Source organism: Muntiacus reevesi, chromosome 4, assembly GCF_963930625.1.
Source record: "Muntiacus reevesi chromosome 4, mMunRee1.1, whole genome shotgun sequence".
In the NCBI taxonomy this organism is placed as follows: Eukaryota; Metazoa; Chordata; class Mammalia; order Artiodactyla; family Cervidae; genus Muntiacus; species Muntiacus reevesi.
This window is the reverse complement of record NC_089252.1, coordinates 34,128,287-34,135,652: the sequence shown is the minus strand read 5'-3', so window position 1 is coordinate 34,135,652 and position 7,366 is coordinate 34,128,287.

The following is a 7,366-nucleotide window of genomic DNA, read 5'->3' as shown; positions in this document are numbered from 1 at the left end:
AGCAACAAAAACAAGAATCCTTTCAGTATTTCATCTCCCATAAAATAGACACATCTCCTTTGACAGCCCTATTTTTCATGCCTTTAATCAATTCCATGGCTCATCTGTGGTCCCTTTCCAATTTTACCACATGAACCTTTAGACATGAAGATGAAAACACAGTGCTCTGGTTGTAATACTCTCAGGAACAAACCAATAAAAGGCTGGTATCCAAGCTCCTGAAAGAAAATCACACAATAAAAGCAGGGGTCATGTCCTTGCCCAAATATCACTAATAACAGCACCACTTTGTCGACTCATTCAACGTGGGCTCCACTTGCTGTGGCTCTCCTGGTGCCCTGCCCTCCTCAGCTGTGCCCCTGTGACCTGTTGAGTGGTCCTGTTATTGTATACCCCCACCCTGACCCTTCCAGAGCAGGACCACCAGATAGCAGCGATCAGTCCAGTTCAGTCGCTCAGTCGTGTCCGACTCTGCAACCCCATGGACTGCAGCACTCCAGGCTTCCCTTCCATCACCAACTCCCAGAGCTTACTCAAACTCATGTCCGAGGAGAGATCGGGGCAGCTCAAAATAGAAGGAGGGTAACCACTTCTCTCTGTCATAGGTGGAGGGCTTTCCTGGTGGCTCCACTTTAAAGAATCTGCCTGACAGCGCAGGACACACAGGTTTGATCCCTGGGTTGGAAAGATCCCCTGGAGAAGGGAATGGCTACCCACTCCAGGATTCTTGCCTGGGAAACCCCACAAACAGAGGAGCCTGGCAGGCTACAGTCCGTGGGGTCACAAAGAGTTGAACACAACTGAGCAACTAAACAACAACAATAACTGTCACAGATGACTGGAGAGTCACAGAATTTCAGAACAAAAGGGATGCTGAATCTGGCAACAGAATGGGAAAGAAGGCATTCGAGGAATATGTAACTGCTCAGTGAAGCCTCCATAGGTACAAATAGCCCAGGAACTTGTGGGGGTGACTTCTACACCTAGATCTGTCTGTACAAAGGGACGGGAAGGCCTTTTCCTGATTCCCCAGCTCCCAGGTTTGATCAGCAAAGAGGCTGAAGCTGAGAAGGCCAGAAGTACCTGGAACCTGTTAGGAAATTTATCATGGCAGGGCCAGCACTCACTCAGCCTGCCTCCTTGCTTGTTTTCCCTTTGCACCAGCATATTAAACCAAGCTGTTTCCTCCTCACAAAGGGAAGCTGCAGCAACTTAAACTTTCCCATTTTTCTCCCTGAAGCAAAACAAGATGGTGTAAGTAAAAGCCACAGAAATGTTCTAATCAAGAATGAGAACTAAACCCCCCACAACCAAGATTTAGGCAAACAAGAAACAGCTTCCAGAATCAGCTAAGAGCTGGCAGATGCTGCTAGAGGCATTGCTTGCACATGAAAGCAGGTCTTGGCTCTTAATAGCGAGGCCCTCGCAGCTGGACGCCCCAGGCTTCTGCCTGGAGGGACAGAGGCCCTGCTGGCAAATATGTAGTCAGGCTCAGAGTGTCCTGTCCAGAGTGGTATTCTGAGCTGATGGAAGACAGCCACGTGGATGTCAGGGAGGCAGCACTGTGTGCCACTGACCCTCACAGAACATCCAGCGTGCGGCCTGGACCATCTCATATTCTCCCAGAATGGGTTTAGTCCCTTTGAATGTTGGTTTGATGTCTGCATTGCCAGCTGGGTACCCTGAGATGATCCTCTCAATAGAAAACTAACTGAAAAAAGTAAGTAAAATTATTCTTTTATTCAAGTAAGAGTTAAACACTATCTAGTCCAAAAGAATATACTGCTATGTATTAGTGGTATTTAGTCCAATTAAGGACTTCCCTGGTGGCTCAGAGAGTAAAGAATCTACCTTCAATGCAAGAGACCTGGGTTCGATCCCTGGGTCAGAAAGATCCCCTGGAGGAGGAAATGGCAACCCACTCCAGTATTCTTGCCTGGAGTATTCCATGGACAGAGGAGCCTGGCAGGCTATAGTCCGTGGAATTGCAAAGACCAATTTAAACAATGAAGAGAACTCCCTGATGGTCCAATGGCTAAGACTCCATGCTCCCAATGCAGGGGACCTGGGTTCCATCCCTGTTGGGGAACTAGATCCCACATGCCACAGTGCTACTAAGCCCGTGTTCGCAAGAAAAAGCCCATGCACTGCAATGGGCTGCAGTTATAAAGAGTTGCAATTATTTTATCTCATCCCAAATAATAAAATATTAAATAGTAAATATTAAATAATTTTTAAAATATTAAATTATATTTAATAATGTTAATATTAAAATAATAGACCAAATGTCAACTTTAAGCAATTTTTTTTAAGAAAGGGAATTCTTCTTTAATACATCTTAAATAAAGATCCAAGTAAGAAGAGATAGGATCCTCTCTCCATTACTGATGATCCTAGAGGAAACCATGCACTGATTAAATTTATGGAAAACAGAGAACTCACTTTGGCAGCTTCAGCATCCTTTTTCACCAGGATGCCTAGCCATCAGCAGATTGAACAGGTTCACATTTTTGTTTCTTTTCCTTCCCTCTCACTAACTGAAGCACAATAAATAATTTCATGATCAGAAGATGGTATCTGCAAATGGGATCATCAGCTCCTTATATAATGATGAAAGCTATGTGAGCAAAATGGGTCCCTGCAAAATCACAGTCCCAAGATAGCTTCCATCTAATTAATGCTAAAAGCATCATTTGTTTCCCCAGCTCACTGTAGGATGAAGCATCTGGCTTCCACAGGCAAGTATGTGACACTAAGGGAGTCAGAAGGCCTCTCCCTGACTCTCCCTATTTACACTCAGAGTGGGAGAGCCAGAGATCTCAGTAGGGGCTCATCCAAGAACATCTGCATACGTCAGCAAGCTGGAAAACACCTAACCACTCAAGAAAGTCTCGTGTCCATTATTTGAACACTTTCCTTTTTTTAATTTAAATTTCTCATCAAAGTTTAAGTTTTGGAAACACACAAGTCAAGGCACAGGGTCAAATATACTGGGGCTTTGAAGCAACTCCAAGGAATTTGGGCTCTAACTTGGTGGCCTCTGTTTTCTCAGAAAACAAATTCATTAAGTCAATGGACAACTTGGGAGCACCCGAAGTTCTGTGTGCAAGTTCTGTGTTGCTGTTCCCATCTGTCACCTGAGGGCATAAGATTTATCACCTGCTAAGGGGAGAAGAGAAACAGAGAGGAAAACAATCCCAAAGAACTCAAACAAACTCGGCACACAAACACTGGATATTCAAAGAAGTATGTTTTGACTCAGGCTTCCCAGGTGGTGCTAGTGGTAAAGAATCTGCCTGCCAATGCAGGAGATATAAGAGAAGCAGGCTCAATCCCTGGGTCAGGAAGATCCCCTGGAGGAGGAAGTAACAACCCATTCCAGTATTCTTCCCTGGAGAATCCCATGGACAGAGGAGCCTGGTGGGCTACAGTCCATGGGTCGCAAAGAGTCAGACATAACTGAAGCGACTCAGCACGCACGCGTGCTTTGACTCAGTCTTCCAAAAAGCGTTTGTGGCTGTCCAAATCCTTCCTAATAAAAAAACCAAAATACTTCATGTTTGACCTTAATTTTTTTTCCTAGTGTCTCTACAGAGAATAATCATTCACCAACCTCCATGGAATTAATTTCAATTCAACATGCAGTGACTAAGTGTCCATTATGTGCCAGAAACTACAGGCCCTAAGCCTTGGAAGTTGAATAATCATGGTCCTCAGGTTCTCATCCTATCAGTTAAAGACACGTACACACATCTAGTAGTATGAAGAAATGCAGCAGGGAAACAGAGAAAGGAGCTGGTCCTTCCTTGAAAGATAAGGAGCATTTCCCAGGGGAAAAAAGGACAGAGGAGCATTCTAGAGAGAAGGTGCCACAGATATAGGGTGATAGGTGTGAAGAAAAAGGAAGGTTAGAGGGAAATTACTAAAGTCATGCTAAAGACTTTGGACTCCATCCAATAGGCCAGAAGAAATCGTAAATATTTTTCAAGGCAATATAAGGAGGTAAGATGACTAGAATTATTTTTCTGGCCATGCCATGTGGCATGTGGGATCTTAGTTCCCTGACCAGGGATGGAACTCACATCCCCTGCAGTGGAAGTGTCAAGTCTTAACCACTGGACCACCAGGGAAGTCCCCAGAATTTTATTTTAGGTAGCTCTTTCTGGAGGCAGAGGAGAATGACAAGGAAGAAGTAAGTGGAGTCAGGGACTTCCTTGGTGGTCCAGTGGCTAAGACTCCATGTCACCAATGCAAGGAGCCCAGTTTGATCCCTAGTCAGGGAACTAGATCCCACATGCTGCAATGAAGATCAAAGATCCTGAATGCTGCATAATTAAATAGTTTTTGGTTTTTGAAAGGCAGAGCCAAAGTGTTAGGAGGCTGTTGCAAAAACAGCAAAAGATTATGTGAATATGGAGTTGCATAGAAGATAGGATTGAAAAATCTGTTAAGACTTAGTGGCTGACTAAATAAATAGAATAAGGAGGAGGAAGGGCTTCCCTGGTGGCTCAGCTGGTGAAGAATCCACCGGCAACACAGGATTCCTAGGTTCGATCCCTGGGCTAGGAAGATCCCCTGGAGAAGGGAACAACTACCCACTGCAATATTCTGGCCTGGAGAATTCAGTGGACTATTCCATGGGGTCACAAAGAGTCAGACATGACTGAGTGACTTTCACTTCAAGGAGGAGGAAAAGGAAGGAAAGAACACTCTGAAGTATTTACATTGGGTAACATGATGGATAATGCCACAAGCAGAGAGAAGGAATGAATGCAGATAATGATTTCATATTAAGCTTGGGGTGTCTGGGGAGCTTGGACATCCAGGTGAATATGTCAGTCGGACATTCAGACTCTGACAAGGACTGCACCAGACCATCATAGATGGATCACCTAAAGCAAAGATATAGCCCCAGAAGAAAGGCAAGGACAGAACTCGAGACCATCCACATTTAAGAAGGAAGAGGAGGCAATGTGAAAGATTGGAAAAAGAAGCAGATGGTGGGGAAAAAAAAAAAAAAACAGTAGAGTCAAATCCCTGGAACCAGGAGAAAAAAAAGTTTTAGGAATGAAGGAGGTGTTATAAAGATGTAACAGGGCACATGTATGCTCAGTCGTTCAGTCGTGTCCAACTCTTTTCAACCCCATGGACTATAGCCAAACAGGCTCCTCTGTCCATGGAATTCTCCAGACAGGAGTACTGAAGTGGGATACCATTTCCTATTCCAGGGGATCTTCCCAACCCAGAGATTGAACCCATGTCTCATATCTCCTGGATTGGCAGGCAGGTTCTTTACCACTAGCGCCCCCTGGGAAGAGACCACAAAGATACTGGTTTCGGAAAACATGAGACAATACGAAGACATTTCAATACAAATGCAGTTTAGAAGAAATAAAGACAGCAAGGAATTGAGATGGAAATTTGAAATGAAAAAAAAAAAAAACAGGCAGAAGTAAAGGGAAAGAAACTGAGGGAGTTTTTTGTTTTTGTTTTCAGGAAATGGGCAAAGGCTACAATGAAGTTCAAGGGCAGATGGGCTGGGGATCTTGAGAATGACCTTAGGAAAAGGAAAGAGAACTGATTAGAAGTGAATGCATAAGGGATTTCCCTGGCGGTCCAGTGGTTACAACTCCACGCTTCCAATGTGGGGGAGGGAGAGCACAAGTTCAATCCCTGGTCGGGGAACTAATATCCCACATGCCGTGAGGTTTAAAAAAAATAAAGTGAATCCGTTATACAGTTAACAGATATAGGAAATCATACGTTTATAGGAAATCATACTTGAGCTGGAGCAAAACAGCCAAGATTTTTCCAAAAGCCCTCAGTAACTGGGATCAGTTGATCTAAGTTTGAGAAAAGTTAATAAGGTAAGTGGTGAAAATAGTCAGAGAAGCATTTAGAGGCCTAGCAGGGTCATTAAGCTGATCCAAGATGAGTGAGGAAACAGTGAAGGGAGAAAGAGGCTGGTAGCCTGGGGAAATGAAGCACAAGGCATCAGAAGACTAGAGTGAGACTCCATTGAGTTCTGACTTTAAAAAAAAAAAAGACTTTTTTAGAGCAGTTTTAGGTTTACAACAAAATTAAGAGAAAGTTAGAGATTTCTCACATACCTCCTACCTCTACACATGCATAGCCTCTACCATTGTCAACATGGTTCACCAAATCAGTACTTTTTTATTTTTCCACCAATGAACCTACAATGATACACCCAAAGACCACAGTTTACCTTAGGACTCACTCTTGTTGTACATTATGTGAATTTGGACCAAATATAGTGACATTGGATATGAACATTGGTACTATACTAGTGGATATTTATTATAATATAGAATCTCTTCAGTTCATTCAGTTCAGTCTCTCAGTCATGTCTGACTCTTTGCAACTCCATGAACCACAGAACGCCAGGCCTCCCTGTCCATCACCTACTCCCGGAGTCCACCCAAACCCATGTCCATTGAGTTGATGATGCCATCCAACCATCTCGTCCCTTGTCGTCCCCTTCTTCTCCTGCCCTCAATCCCTCCCAGCATCAAGGTCTTTTCAAATGAGTCAGCTCTTCGCATCAGGTGGCCAAAGTATTAGAGTTTCAGCTTCAACATCAGTCCTTCCAATGAACACCCAGGACTTATCTCCTTTAGGATGGACTGGTTGGATCTCCTTGCAGTTCAAGCAACTCTCAAGAGTTTTCTCCAACACCACAGTTCAAAAGCATCAATTTTTCGGCGCTCAGCTTTCTTCACCGTCCAGTTCTCACATCCATACATGACCACTGGAAAAACCATAGCCGTGACTAGATGGACATTTGTTGATGAAGTAATGTCTCTACTTTTTAATATGCTATCTAGGTTGTTCATAACCTTCCTTCCAAGGAATAAGCGTCTTTTGATTTCACAGCTGCAATCACCATCTGCAATGATTTTGGAGCCCAGAAAAATAAAGTCAGTCACTGTTTCCACTGTTTCCCCAACTATTTGCCATGAAGTGATGGGACCAGATGCCATGATCTTAGTTTTCTGAATGTTGAGCTTTAAGCCACTCTTCAATGCCCTAAAAATCCCCTGTGCTCAGCCTGTTCATCTCTTGTCTTCCCCTCCTAACACTGACAACTGCTGATCTGTTTAGTGTCTCCATAGTTCTGCCCTTTCCAGAATGGCATATATTTGTAATCCTATAGTATATAGCCATTTCAGATGGCTTCTTTCCCTTGCAGGCATGCTCCAACTCTGCAACCCCATGGACTGTAGCCCACCAGGCTCCTCTGTCCATGGAATTCTCTAGGCAAGAATACTGGAGTGGGTTGCTGTGCAGTCCTCCAGGGGATCTTCCTGACCTAGGGATTGAACCCCTGTCTCCTGCATTGGCAGGC